The sequence below is a fragment of the Ceratotherium simum genome, chromosome 18 (genome assembly GCF_057802395.1).
Source record: "Ceratotherium simum simum isolate JZ-2026a chromosome 18, ASM5780239v1, whole genome shotgun sequence".
In the NCBI taxonomy this organism is placed as follows: Eukaryota; Metazoa; Chordata; class Mammalia; order Perissodactyla; family Rhinocerotidae; genus Ceratotherium; species Ceratotherium simum.
The window spans coordinates 35,794,538-35,810,600 of NC_141917.1; positions in this window are offsets into that span (position 1 = coordinate 35,794,538).

Sequence of the window (16,063 nt, forward strand, 5' to 3'; positions counted from 1 at the left end):
TTTCTGCAAATAAGGTGTCAGCCTGGATGATCTCCAAAGTCCTGCCATGCTTTCTCTATAAGTGCGCTGTCCCACATGGTAGCCTCTTGTCCACATATGGCCCTTGAGCATTTGAAATGTGCTAGTCCAAATTCAGATTGCTGTAAGTATAAAATGCACATCGGCTTTCAAAGACTTAGTACCAAAAAATATAAAATATCCCGTTAATAATTTTCATATTGATTACATGCTGAAATGATACTATTTGGATATATTGAGTCGAATAAGATATATTATTTAAATTAATTTTGTCTTTTTTTTTAACTTTTTAATGTGACTACTCAGAACATTTTAAATTACGTATGTAGCTTACGTTATATTTGCATTGGGCAGTGCTGCTTTAAAAGGTCAAGAGCTTGAGGTCAGAATTGTTTCCCCCACCCCTGTCAAGTTGTGGTACTTAACCAGCCTCCAATTTCACTCTCAAGAACTGGAGTTATATAGGAAGTGAGAACGTTGGAGGGCAAAGATGGTGACCTCCTGAATGAGAAGACCCAGCCACGCAGAGCAGCAGTTCCAGACTCTGCCACCAGGCAAGGGGACCTTACCACAGGTCTTGATAATAGAGCACAGAGAACCTGCAGAGGTGACTGTCAAGGCCTCTGAAATTATGTGTACCCATCACAACCACTGCAGCCTCTCTGGACCCAGCAGTGTGCTTTGAAGTTAAGAGTTGGAAGTTGCGCCAAAGACATAGCCTGAAGTATCGAAATTTACAAAACACCACTTGTACCTAGACATCCACCAGCCTGCCGCTGCACCTGAAATTCCCGCCCCGAGTCCTTCCTGAGGATGGCTTCCCTGCAGTAGAAAAAGGCCTCTGTTCAGATCAAATGAAGGGTGACTGTTGGGTAACAGGAGTGATTTTTAATGCAACAGGACAGAATTTATGCAGAACTATTGGGGCACTGACAAGGAAGCCTGGGCTCGATTTTGATGAGCCTGGGGTTAGACAGACCCTGTGAACTTACTCGTGTACTCATTTGTTTCTCTGACAGGACAGCTTCCCTTTCACTGTGTGCCTGTTTCTTCTGCTAGGAAATGTCACCATGGCCCTGCCAGGAAGAAGACATAGGGACAGCATCCAAAGACTTGGAAAGCATAGGGGCCCCTCCTTGAGCTGTCACAGGTGATTAGCACTTTCCCTCTCCTCCCCACTGCTTCCTGCAGGGCACTGACATGAGATGGTGGGTTGGGTGGTGGTTACTGGAAGACAGCTGGTATGACATGTGGAGCCAAAAGTATTAAAGCCTGCAAGCATGAAATCCCCACCATTAGAATCCTGGCCTTGGGAGGGCCATTAAGTGAACCTAGGGTAAAACAGCAAACCAGACATCCACCAGCAGGATCTGATAAACCACTGGAAAACCCTGTGTCATGTCGTTATGTAACAAGACATGGATGAGAGGAATGCTGGGCAGATCAGTTTTGATTAGGATGAGGGGAAAACTGAATGGTGGGACATTTGTCTGCAGAGAAAATGGTGCAAGCTATAATTACAGGGTTCTCGTGTCTGTGTGTGGCTGGGGTGTTCACCAGGCAGACATGGACCAGAATCAACTAGGAAGGAGCCTCCAAAGAGCGAGATCAGAACAACTTTGATTATTGAAATATTTTTATCTGGACTTGGGGCTTCTACAAAACCAAATGAGAAGGAGCCTGGGAAATGTGTGCCTTTAGGACACACATTTAGGGATAATTGGAGGGTAGGGCCGGAGGATGAGACAGTTTGGGGACAATTAAAGCTATGTATGGTTTTGTGTTCTCCATGGTGAAGTGTCCTGGCTAAGAATACCAGGATGCAACCTTTTAAAAAAGTGCTTTTTTTACTCTACCAGGAAAAACCAAATTGTTTTCACTTTAAAGAGAAGTAAAGTGTAAACCTCAGGCTGTCATAAAAATACTTGATGTTATCCATGCTCTAGGTAAAATGACTGGTTTGGATTAGGGAGATGAAGAAGATTTCTAAACAGTAGCTTTCACAAAATAGAATCAGGCCAGTGAAGTTCCCTTGAAGATGTGTCTTGAAAATTAGTATATAGAGGGACTATTTTGAAAGTGATGTCAACATTTAAATGCTCTAGAAGAATCTACAATTTAATGGACCCATTCTATGAATCTTCTGATGTTGAGAATAATCACCCTTTAACCTGTGTGATATGTGAGTTCTGATTTGTAGATGATGGATTTGTTGAAGCAGACCAGAGCCAAACAGCCGTCTCATATTCAAAACTGGGGTCCAAATACTTTATGGCAGGCTCTGAGTTACAATTTTTAAAATTAATATATTGTTCTCTTCTAATTACAAAATTATGTTGGGTCCGTCGTAGAAAATTTGGGATGTGTGAAAAAGTATAAAGAAGGAAATGTTTAAATAGCTAGCAATGAGCTTTCTTAACCTTTTGGTGCATATTCCTCCAGTCTTCTTTCTGTGTATATCTAGTCGTTCGTTCACTGCGTAAAGCTTTATTAGGGATCTACTCTGTGCAAGATGTTGGGTTAGACAAATGGCGAGCAAAGGGGCCATAGTCCCTGCTGCAAGGGGGACAGACAATTAAGCAAGCCACAACAATCAAGTCAGGTAAGTGCCCGCACAGGACAATGCAATGCTTAGGGCACCCAGAGCAGGGGCGGTTCACCCAGTCTGGGAGTGAACCAACTCTAAAACATTTTTTCTAACTGCTGCCTCGTTTAGTATTCCATAATACAGAGGTATTGTACTTTATTGAACCAACTTCTTAATCCTGAAGGTTTAGATTTAAAAGTTTTTATTTTCACTATTATAAATAATTCTGCAATGAATCACTTATATAATCTAAACCTTTATGCTCCTTCTTTAGAACAAATTTTGAAAAGCAGAATTGCATAGTTAAAGGGCATAGTCATTTGAAAGGCTTTTGATACATATTCAGTCCATTAAGCTGAAAAATTTACCTACATTTTTATCTCTAACACTTTCCACATTTGTCTGGCGTCCCACATTGATGGCTATAATTATATAAATCAAATCACATTCTTTAAAATGGCTCTGCAGAGCACATGACAGGGCACTTCCCTCCTCTGAAGATCTATTTCCCAAATCAGGATTTAAGGATTTTCTTGTGCAGGGCCTTCAATGCCCTCAGTGTACCTTGTGTAAATAGGAAAAAGTGTCCCTCTCTGGGTGGATGCAGCCTCGAGACCCACAGCTTGACAAGCAGAAGGTGCTTACGAAAACAAAAGGCCTCCTTTCTCTATTAAAAAAAAAGGGAGGAGGGCTGGCCCAGTGGCATAGTGGTTAAGTTTGCACACTCCACTTTGGTGGCCCGGGGTTCACAGGTTCAGGTGCCGGGCACAGACCTACACACCGCTTATCAAGCCATGTGGCAGGTGTCCCACATATAAAGTAGGGGAAGATGGGCATGGATGTCAGCCCAGGGCCAATCTTCCTCAGGAAAAGGAGGAGGATGGCAACAGATGTTGGCTCAGGGCTAATCTTCCTCAAAAAAAATAGGGGGTGCCCCTTCCTCTGGGACGATGTAACCAGTATGTGTGACTTGGCAAGCAAAGCCTGGCCTGCATTTTCGCCCAACTTCTTCTTCAACAGGTAGCCTTCTGTAGTACACAAACTGCAAAACCATCCACAGCAGTCTTGATCTTCCTGTGTCCTCTCTGATTTTGTTGCCCTTGCCTGGACCATCTTCCGAGCCTTTTCCATCCCATCTGGAAAACTCCTACTCATTCTTTAAGGCACAGCTCCAGCATCACTCTGTGCATCTCCTTGCCCTCCTTCTTTTCTTCCTCACCCTCGGCTAGGCTACCATCTGCTCTCACAGCCTTCCAGGCTGCTCCTTGTGAGCAAGAAACTCTTCTAGTTAGCTTTGCCTCCTCTAAGTGCAGCTATGGTGGACACACAGAAGGTGCTTCACTTGTGTTTCTGAAAGAACGCCTGCTGAATCACTGTCACTGTACTCACCACCTTATGTTTTTATAAACTTTAGTTCCAGAAGAAAAAACACTCAGGTTCTTTGTGAAATATTTATATGAATATAAAATATATTTATTTATATTAATATATAATTATCTTTATCACAATATATTATATGAAAATATAAAAATCATTTATAACCAAATAGCCAATCAAATGTGAACTCCTCTTTAACATTTTTTTGTTTTTTTTTTTTGTGAGGAAGACCAGCCCTGAGCGAACATCGGATGCCAATCCTCCTCTTTTTCTTTTTTTTTCCGCCGAGGAAGACCAGCCCTGGGCCAACATCCGTGCCCATCCTCCTCTACCTTATATGGGACGCCACCACAGCATGGCCCAACAAACGGCACGTCGGTGCGCACCCGGGATCCGAACCAGCGAACCCCAGGCTGCCGCAGCGGAGCGCGCACTCAACCTCTTGTGCCACCGGGTTGGCCCCACCTCTTTAACATTTTGATGTATATCCTTTTAGATTTTTTTCATTTGTTTGTAACTATATTTTATTCTTACAAAAATAGAGTCATATAATACTTCCTGTTTGATGACTTTTTTTCAATTAATAGATCAGGAATAGTCCTCCATAGCCATACCTATAGATCTGTATTATTTTTGGCAATGGTTTAGTATTATTCAATCACATGGTTTTGCCATAGTATTTACTTGATTCTCTCTAATTACTTGATATTTAGGTAGTTTGGTTGTGTTCCTTTTCTGGTGTTTATTACTATTAGGGAAATGCTAATAGCAATAATGAGTCCAAAACACTTTGTTCATTTGTCTCAATATTTTCATAAATAGATTCTTAGAAATATAACTTCTCAAAAGGTATGCCCATTTAAGTCACTTGTTAATCTATGTTGCCAAGTTATCTCCCATGGTTGTAAATATTTATGCGTGTACCTCTATCCTGCCGTCGAATGGGGCTCAGTGAGGGCAGAACCTGTGTCTTATTCATCGTTATACCTCTGTTGGGGCAGGGGAAAGTCCCCGTTCTTCCCTTCTTGTGTTCTTATGGCTGAACTAATAATAAAATTGACACAAAACTAGATTAACGGGAGAAAAACCCAGTTTAATATGTACGTATTGGAGATCATAAAGAAATGATGCTCAGGGAGTGAACAAAGCAGGCAGTATACATATCTTTTACACAAAGAGACAGTAAATTTGTGAGGAATTGACAGGACAAAGAAACTTAGATATGAGGTACGTAATTAGTGAGGAATTTAAGCAGAGTGTAGGCTTGAGGTAGTAAATTAGCAAGGTTGGTTTATGCAGGCTTCTCGGCCCTGACTTCCTAGCTCTGGTGATAAGGATGCAGGGGGAGGACCTTTCACCTGGGAGATTTATTTCCTGCTTTCAGGGGAATGCCCTTTTTGCTTCTCCAGTAACTTTCATTCAAAATAATCAATACGCTCTTGTGGGATATTTTGCGGTGGCCTGTCCTGGGCCTGGACACCTCCAGTGCCTCGCTCAGTGCTCAGCAAACACGAGATGTTTAGTGTTTGTTGAATAAATAAGGGATTGGATTATTCAAACAAGCAAGACGTCATTACATGAGCAAAATACTGCCAACGTGGTCACAGAAGTTTACAATTGGTACTCTTGGCCTCCTCTGAGCATCTATACCTAATTGATAATAATATTTCTAATGTTCATTTCTCAGAAGAAATTGTTTTCTATACCAAACAGAAAGCAAAAAATTATACATTGACTTTTCCTTAAAGCATGGAGGATGATTAGTTATAAAAATGTGTATCACCAGGGGAGTTATAGGCTTTAAACAAGGACCAAGGGCAGTGAGTGAGTGTGTGTGTGTGTGTGTGTGTGTGTGTGTGTGTGTGTGATATTTCAGAAATCTGTATTCTTTAGAAACAAGATAGACATTTCCCAGCTGAGATGACTTTTAGGAGAGCCAGACTAAGGTCCCTTTCAATGCTGCGGTTTCATGATTTACACTCAATTCAGAGTGTAAATGAACACTCAATGTGTGATGGGGTTGGGCATCAGGTATGCCAAAGTAAACAGAGAGGGAAGAATACAAGACTAATCAGTGGAAACAGAGTTTGAACCTACAGCCAAAGTAGGGAATTTCCCTCGCATTGAATTCCTTATTCCTGGTTAACACTATAGTTTCCTTTCCAGACTTAAACTTATAACTGTTTGCTTTTTTAGCATTCATGCTTTCCAGATAAGTAAATAATCCAAATTCATTCTAATATCATCATTATCAGTTTTATTATGATGCTGAGGCACAGAAGTTAGGTGACTTGGCAAAGATTAGTCAATAAATTGGGAATCATAGAGCAGAATATTAACTCAAGCTAATAAAAACAAAAAGAATACCCCCAGGAAAATCTGAAAAAGAAGAGCAGAGAGGGGTGACTAGTCTTTCTGGATGTTAAAATATATTGTAAATCTACCATAATTAAAATAGTTACAGTAGACACCAAGGCATAAATCCAGAAGATATAATGCTTGTGTGAATTTAATACATAGTAAAGTTAGCATTTTATATTAGGGAAAACTGTGGATTATTTAATTAATGGTTTTGAAACAACTGGTTAACCATGTGGAAAAAGATAAAGTTGAAGCTTTAAATTTCAGATGTATTAAATATTTAACATAAATAATTAAAATATAAAATATCCAAAGAAAATATGGAAGTTTGTTTTTGTTGTTTGGTTGTTGTTTTTTTTTAAGTTTTAGAGGAGGAAGGACTTTCTAAGCATAAAACAAGACTCAGAAGCCATAAAGAAAAGAATGAAAAGTTTGAGTATACAAAAAAGTGAAGTTCCATCATGGAAAAATAAAACTCAATAAAAGACAAATGGCAGAAAGTTGTGTGTGTGGGCGGGGCGGGGGAGCGACATTTGTAAGACAACAGACAAAGGGCTGTTTTATCTGCAAGATCTCTTTGATCTTGTATATCAATAAGGAAAAGACCAATGACTCAATAGAAAAATAGGCTATGGATATGAACAGGTAGTTCACAGATGCTTTTTTCACCTACCAGGCTGGCAAAGGTCAAGTGTTCCATATTGCATGGGATTAGCAAGTATTTACTCATACGTGGTGAGTAGGAGTGTAAATTGGTGCAAATGCTTAGGAGGTTAATTTGGCAATACCTATCCATTTAAAATGAAGATATCCTTTGACTAAAGAGTTTCACTGTTGGAATTTATACTAAGATGCAGACTCATGTATGCAAAGATATAAGTATAAGAATCTCGTAGCATTATTTTTAATAGTAAATTATTAAAGACAACTTGCATATCCATCAATAGGGTACTAGAAAAATAAATCGTGGCACACCCCAATGGACTACAATGCAACAGTAAAATAATAACAACAATGTGTTGTAAGGAAAGATCTCTGGTCTGTAAGTGAAAAAACAAAGCAAGGTGCAGAGCAGTGGAGAAATATATAGTCCGATACTCTTTCCTCTCTACTTTGGCATATTGATGCCCACCTCCATCACACATTTAATTATAGAGTAAACCATGAAATCACAGCACTGAACGGGACCCTAGCCTGGCTTCTCTAAAAGCCATCTCACCTGGGGAATATTCTGTCTTGTTTCTAAAGAATACAGATTTCTGAAATATCACACACACCTACTCACTCACTGCCCTTGGCCCTAGTTTCAAGATATATATATATCCATGTGTATATATAGAGAGAGATGAAATATACACACGTAATACACAGATGCATGTAGATGCTTATACATGCATAGAAGATTTCTGGAATGATGAAGCACAAGTTCTTATTAGTGGTTGCCTCCGAGGAGGGTGAAGGTCTGGGGTGGTAGAAAAATCTCCTTTTCATTAGAGTATTTACTTTTTTAGGATTTGAATTTTTACTAATTATATTAGTTTTCTGTGGCTGAATAACAAAGTAGCACAAATGTAGTGGCTTAAAACAACATCTGCTTATTAGCTCACAGTTTCCGTGGGTTAGGAGTGGAGTATGACTTAACTGGGGCGTCTGCTCAGGGTCTCATGAGGCTGCAATCAGAGTGTCAGCCAGAGCTGCATTTGCATCTGAGGCTTGGAGTCCTTTCTAAGCTCCTGTGGTAGTCGGCATCATTCATTCCCTCGGTTGTCGAGCTCATGGTTTCTTGGCTTCTTCAAGGCCAGCAGGAGAGAGAGTCTCTGAGCTCTAGATCCTCTTTTAAAGAATTCACCTGATAATTTCCCTTTCAGTTCACTTAAAGGCAGCTTTGGGGACTTTAATTACATCTGCAAAATTCCTTCATCTTTGCCATATTCTATCGGCTGGAAGCTAATCACAGGTTCCACTGCGCTCAGGGTGAGGGGATCGTACTGGGGCGTGGATACCAGGAAGCAGGAGTCACTGGGGTCTTCTTAGAATTCTTCCTTCCACACCAGTATTACCAACTATAAAACCACCACCACCACCACGATAACATCTAATACTTATATAGAGCTTATTTCATAATAGGCACTGTTCCAGACACTTTGCAATAAGTCACTGAATGGTCAGAACAATTCTATGAAGTAAGATAGAATATCTTACTCCATTTTACAGATAAGGAAATGAGGCATGAGTTTAAGGAATTTGCCCAAGGTCATCGAGCTTGTAAGCGTTGGAGCTAGCTCTGGGAACTAGGCAGTCTAAAAAAAATTTTTTAAGTATTCCAGTGACTGAGGCTGTATAACCAATATGCCAACACTTGTGGCTTAAACAACTACGGTGTTTATTTCGCTCATGAATCTGCACCTTAGGCAGAGGATGGCTTACATCCTCTTCACTCAGCGTCACCTGGAGTGGTTTGAAGGCTGGGAGCTGGCATCATCTGGCAGGCTCACCCATTTCCATATCTGGCAGTTGATGCCAGTTGTCAGCTAGGGACTTCAGTTGCTCTGTACATGGGCCTCTCCTTGTGACTAGGTTGCCTTCCTCACAGGATAGTGGCTGGGTTCCAAGGGCAAGTGTCCCGTGAGTGAGACAGTGAGCCAGGTGGAAGCTGTGTTGCCTTTATGGCCTGTCTTGGAAATTTAAGCATGTTCATTTCTACTGCATTCCAATAGTTGGGAGAGTCACAAAGTCCTCCTCAGGTTGAAGGAGAGGGGAAATGGACTTCACCTCTCAATGGAGAATGGCAAGATTCCAGAAGAGCAAGGACCTGAAATATTGCTGTCAGTCTGCCTCAAAAATGTTGGTTAATTTATTCCTCTATCTCAGAGCTAGGCTGTACCCAAACCATCCCAAGAATTTATCTATTCTTTTTGTTAAAAGCATCAAGAAAAAGGCCCCACAATCGTAAATAATAAAACATCAAAGTAATATCCATCTTTCTTTTTCCTGTTTTCCTGCTCTTAGATCACCTTTCTCCTTATATTTCCCTTAGGGTGAAAAACAAATGAAATTTTAAGCTCCCATGAGGTCTTTGCTGCAGGCATTGAATCTGGATAATTATACTTTCCTTCTTTTGGTTGACACTCTAAGATACTTCAGGGAAGAATTCTGAGTTAGGACTGCCTAAGACATGTCAGCTCTTATCTTCTAAGAAAACAGGGAAGGGTGAAATAGATATAATCATTCAGTCATTCATTCATTTAACAAAAATGTACTGAGTCCCCACTCTGCACTGAGCACAGCCCTAGGGAAAGAGTAAGAGATGGAAACAATGTCTCTGCCCTCAAGGAACCCATGTTGGTGAAGGGAGAGAGAAAGAGAACCAACAATTTCAATATTAATTGCAGTGGTAGTGTGGCATTGAAAAAAGGTGGAGTCTCTCATGTTAAGACGCTAAAATGGAGCCAGGCGGACATGAAGAGGAGAACAAATTCCTCCTTCAGGATGAACTCTTGAATTCATTAGCTGCCTGAAATGCAACTGTAAGTCTTCTCAGGGAAGATAAGATTACCGGGACAGAGACCTCATTCCTGTCAGGGTCACCTTCTACATTCCTAAATTTTAATGGCTTATTTCAACCAACCCTCACCCCATGACTACCTTGCACCTGGAATTTGTTAAAAGACATTCCTTTCCTTTTTTTTTCTTTGCCTTTGTGCTACTTGAATCTGTGTTCCTAGGCTACAGTGCTAAAAGCCTGAATAAACTTTTTGTTTAAGTTTATCAGAGTCTACCTTCAGCTTACAGGTCTTCAGCTGGGTCTTTATCTTATCTGGGATTGATGCTTCCTAGTACCCAAGTCCTCAAAAAGAAGGCTGCCACTGCACTACAGTTAGTAATGCAGTTCGCAAACTGTGTGCCAAGGCACCCCAGGGTGCTGAAATGAACTCTTAGGGGTGTTGTGGGATATTCTAAATTATTGAGGGAAACACAAGGACATCTGTTGAATACTACACTACTTCTAAGTCATTTGGATCTAACTAACAAAAACTATTTGGTATTTCTTTTGGCCTAGTAGTATGGTGAAAAAAATTACTGAGACATTAAGAACTCCAACTGTAAGCCAAGAAAAGTTTGGGAACTTCTAGATTACCTCATCTATTAATTTTCTTGATACTTCCTTATATTTTTCTTCCAAGTGAACACATACTCTTTTAATCATTCTTTCTCTGGGGCAAGGCCCTACTACCTGGCCCTCCTGCAGGGACTTCTCCCTGGGCCTCTAAAGGGCATCCTCAGGTGGGCATCCTTTCCAGTCTCTACCTCCTTCTGCCTCCTTTCCTACAGCCTTCTCGCCTTCGCATTCGCCTGTTTCAGTGTTCCTTCACCCAGGCTCTGGCACCTTCCTATGGAAATAATTAAGTCTCCATCCTCACCAGTGCCTTGTAGATTTGCATCCCTGTGCTTTCCTCCTCTGCCCAGTTATTGCTGCTCGGCAAAAGGTAAGTGTGGGGGAGAAATTGTGCAGGGCTATGGCTGGTTCAGGACTCCAACCGAGATGAATTTCCATTTGAGCCCCTTGTGAGACGACAAAGTCCTACCCCTTTCATTAACATATTTTGTACTGGTTTCTTGTTAACTCATATCCTGGGGCTACTATACTAAAATAGCATTTGCCTTGACTGAGCATTCTACATTAACTGCTAATAAATGGTAAGTGTCCAAATGTGTTGTTCTAATTACAAGGCTTCTCCTTGGCCTTGTGGTGGAGTGGGGGGTGAAGTTACTGAAGTAGCTACCCTGGAGGCTGGATTGAGAGGGTTTACAAAAATGGTTTACAGATAGGACACACTTGAGGTGAGTGTTGAAAGGAGAGTCAGAGCTACCCAGACACTTAATTGGGAAGGAAAAGCCTTCTAGCCAGATGGAACAGCGTGTGCACAAAGGCGAGCCCAAGCACGTTCTGTTCTAGGACTGCAGATAGTCCAGGGCTCCATGTAAAGAGGCCGGACTTCATCCAAAAGGCTATAATCAAGGGGAGAGGGACCACATCCCGGGTTTAAGGCAGGGGTGATTTTGCTTAGGTCCTATTTCCACTATTTTATTCTTAGATTATAAGTAGCCCAAATTCAGAGGCGACTGGCACTGAATATATAGGCCTCTTATTGCTGCCACGCCTCTAACCTTCAAAGTTCTTGATGTGAAGCCCACATGGCTACGTGACATCAATTAAAATGCAGGAGCTCTTGGATTTGGCTCCTAGTTAGAGCCTCCAGGAAGAAAGGCAAACCCGATCATGCCAACCTCAGGCTTAAACCTCTCAATGCCTCCACATTGCCCTCCGGAAAAATTCCCAACTCCTTAAGAGGTAGACAAGGTTTTCCAGGCCTCCTCAAGGTCAGTTTACTGCCTTCAACCCTCCCCACTCTCCTTCCTCAAACACTGCTCCAGCAATGCTGTATCACCTCCAATTCCACCTATGAGTGTCGCTCGGGGCTTTTGTAAATGCTGTTCCCTCTGCCTTCTGGAATCTTCCCACCCTCTTCCCAGCACCTCATTCCCCCTCACTGGACCCTCCTGGTTTCATTTGAGTTCTCAGGGAACTTCTCTCTTCCCTGGCGGGACTTCAGAAGCCCTGTGTTGGCTCGTATTGCAGCACTTACCGTGCTGTCCTGAAATGTCCTGTCTCCTGTGTGTCTCCACAACTAGCCTACGAGTTCTTTTAAGAGACTGCGTCTTTTTCACCATTAGAACATTAGTTTTTAATACAAGGTCTGCTACATAGTAGGAACACATTAAACCTTTGTTCAGTGGCTGACTGAACCAATGTTATATGAGGGAAAGTATTGTATTCATTTTCACCCAAGGGAACTATGAATGTTTAACTGGCCAAGACTTTTAGGGATTTAAATCTTTTTTTTTCCCATGGAGAGGAAAGAAAGGGTTTGTATAAAGATTTAGTATTTCTTCATGGAGAAAACAGAGGAGAACTATAACCATGAGTGTTAATAGCAAGGGAAAAAAGAAGGCCATTATGAACCCAAGAGCAAACTTAACTCTGGCCAGGCAAGTGGGAGGCCATTTCCCCAGAGTCTGAGGAGCCTCATCATTACTAGGATAAGGAACTGGGGATTAGAGAAAGTTAGAGCAGGAGGGGAGTCTTGGAAAGTGTCTGGCCTATTCCTCATTGGCTCAGAAAGGATGAGTGTGGGGCCGGCCCAGCGGCGTAGTGGTTAAGTGTGCGTGCTCCACTTTAGCGGCTCGGGGTTCACGGGTTCGGATCCCAGGTGCGCACCAATGCACCGCTTGTCAAGCCATGCTGTAGCGGCGTCCCATATAAAGTAGAGGAAGATGGGCACAGATGTTAGCCCAGGGCCAATCTTCCTCAGCAAAAAGAGGAGGACTGGCATCGGAAGTTAGCTCAGGGCCGATCTTCCTCATAAAAAAAAAAAAAGGATGAGTGACTTGTCCAAAGACATCAGGGCTAGAGCCTGGTCCAGTGCACAGGATTCAAGAAAGTGGTCTCAGGAATGCTCACATTAAACAAACAAAACCACCAATAACAAAACAAAACAACAACCAGAAATATCTAAGGGCAGGCAGAATAATGGCCCCCCAAGATCTCCACATCCTAGGCTTTGCAAATATGACTTGAGATGAGGAACTTAGCTTGGATTATCCAGGTGGGCCCAGTCTAATCACATGAGTCCTTAAATCGAAGAACCTTCCCCAGCTGTAGTCAGAGGGAGACGTGACTATGGAAGGAGGATCAGAAAGATGCAATGTGAAAAGGAAACTGACCTGCCATTGCTGGCTTTGAAGATGGAATAAGGGGGCCACAAGCCAATGAATGCAGGTGGCATCTAGAAGCTGAAAGAGGCAAGGAAACAGATTCTCCCCAGATGGAATGCAGCCCTGGTGATGCCTTGATTGTAACCCAGTGAGACCTGTGTTGGATTTCTGACATACAAAACTGTAATAAATTTGTCTTGTTTTAAACCACTGAGTTTATGGTAATTTGTTACAGCAGCAAAAGAAAAGTAATACAGAATACAGACACACACACCCTAGAACCCCTAAGCAGGCCAAGTAGGCAGGCTTCCCATCTCTCTTCCATACTTTCTTCTCACTCTTTTGTAGTATTTTTATTCTTTCAAAGATCCCCTGAGGTTTATTTTAATCCCATCTCTCTTGGATCGACTTGTCGAGATGGGAGCACAGGGCAGGCAGAGTGATTTGCTCAGGGTCTCACACACTAGGAGTGGCAGAGCCCTCTCCAGGATTGGTCTGGGGCCCATGCCACCCTTTATGAGGTCAGATTAACCAACCAGCCCTGTGCCAGTCAGTTTAGAATCTAGAGAAACACCAGAGTCTCTGCTGGCCAGAGACTGAGAGGCTATTGTTACAGACTCGGGGCAAACAGCCATGGAGTTCCAGGAAGAAGGAAGCAGGGTATTTACACATGGCTTTCCAAGAAGAGCACAGCCTCTGCAGCATACAATGTTGTCCTTTTGGCAGGTGTCTTATGAATACTTTTCAGAAGCTCCAACCACTCCCTGGAATTCCATGAAATAGCTGAGGGTAGTGAGGTATGACCACAGTCATTTAGGTATGTTACACTTGCATGTGGTCTGTTATGTGACCACTGTCCCACATTTTATACTTTATTTAGTGTCACCCAGATATTTAGGGAAAATTTTCTCTCTGCCTTCCAATTTATGTACATGGTATCAATACTGCTGACCTGGGAACCTGGGCGATGCTCAAATTAAGTCAAATGACTACTGAATAAGTAAGGGTGTGTGAATTCAGATGGGTGCTTTCTTTGAGATCTCACACAGATTATCTGAGGAGAATCAGAGGAAAGGAGAGGTCAGAGCTCTAATCTGACATTCCCCTCCTGTTCAGAAAATTATGGGGCTGATGGGATTGGAATGCTGCCCAGACTTGAAGCAACATTAATTAGTGCTGGTGGGTATGTAAGCCAAATAACTTCTTGCAAGGTCACTCAAAAGGGTAAAATGCTTCAGAAACCCTTTAACTATTATCATTATTCCTGAGAAGTAAAGAAATGCCGCGAAGACATATGTGGCAATGCCTTGGATTTATGCAAAGTGCAAAGTAACTGTGGAGATTGATTATTAACAGGAGTTGCTCAGATCAATGGAATGCTCTAAGCCTCCTGTCTTGGGGCTGGACCTAACATGGGCAGATAGTCTGATGCTTGGCTTGTCTGGTACAATATTTGGGAAAAAACTGCTCAGTAGTGAGCAAAGCATTATTAAGTACCCAGTTGAAGTTAGATAGTATGAACCGTAGTAGGCCAAGCCAGCATGGTTCCATAACTACTTCATTTATTTATTTAAAGTTTGCATTTTATTTTTTTTGTGAGGAAAATCAGCCCTGAGCTAACATCCATGCCAATCCTCCTCTTTTTGCTGAGGAAGACTGGCCCTGGGCTAACATCTGTGTCCATCTTCCTCCACTTTTATATGGGACGCCACCACAGCACGGCCTCACAAGCGGTGCGTCGTTGCCCGCCCGGGATCCGAACCTGGGCCACCAGCAGCGGAGCTCGCGCACTTAACTGCTGTCCACCAGGCTGGCCCCCCATAACTACTTTAAAGACATGTGGTCTAAAGTAGAACCAGGGAAAGTGGACTATGTGGATTATTCGGAGTTGGCTAATTAGATTAATTCATGAGGAAGTCTCAGGTATTAGGGTGTTGAAATAGTTGAAACATTAACTTACAGCACCATATAGGTAGGGCAAGGACAGTTAAATGTCCCTAGCAGAGGGCTGATGGACCTGGGGACAAAGGAAGTTTAAGAAAAAATAAAGATACTGATAAGGCAAAGAGTTGGCTCAATGAAGAGAAGGGAGGGAAGGAAAATGAAGTTAAAGAAACAGGATGGGTCTAGGGGCCGGCCTGGTGGCGTAGTGATTGGGTTTGCGCACTCCGCTTTGGTGGCCCAGGGTTCATAGGTTCAGATCTCGGGCGTGGACCTATGCATGGCTTATCAAGCCATGCTGTGGCAGGTGTCCCACATAGAGGAAGATGGGCACGGATGTTAGCCCAGGGCCAATCTTCCTCAGCAAAAAGAGGAGGACTGGCATCAGATGTTAGCTCAGGGCTAATCTTCCTCACCAAAAAGAAAAAGAAAAAGGAACAAGATGGGTCTAGAGCAGTGGTTCTTAAAGTATGGTTCCTGAACAGCAGCATTGATATCCACTGGGAACTGGCTGGAAACGCAAATTCTCAGGACCTACCAACTCAAAACTCTGGGCCTGGGTCTCAAGTAACTGCTGGTTTAACAAGCCTTACAGGTGATTCTGATGTATGCTAGAGTTTGGGAACCACTGGTCTAGAAAAAGGAAACAAAGTTCGAGATCTCAGAGATAAGCAGTGTCACCTAAAAGGAGGACCGAGGCCTGTGGTACTGGTGGATGGCTGACGTGATATGGCGATAAGAGGTGGTGGTATAGAAGAAGAGAGGAATATTGAAGCCCAGGTTTCAGGTGCTCTGCTTTGGTAGCCCAGGGTTCACAGGTTTGGATCCCGGGCTCGGACCTATGTATGGCTCATCAAAGGATAAAATCAAGGGTTGGAATAAAAGGAAAAAGGGATCCAGGTGCTCATACCATCAAAGGAGGTGACGGTGAGTCTTAGAGGGTAGTATCTGAGGGTAAGGAAGATTTGGAGTGACCAGTGGAATGAGATAGCAAATGAAGAA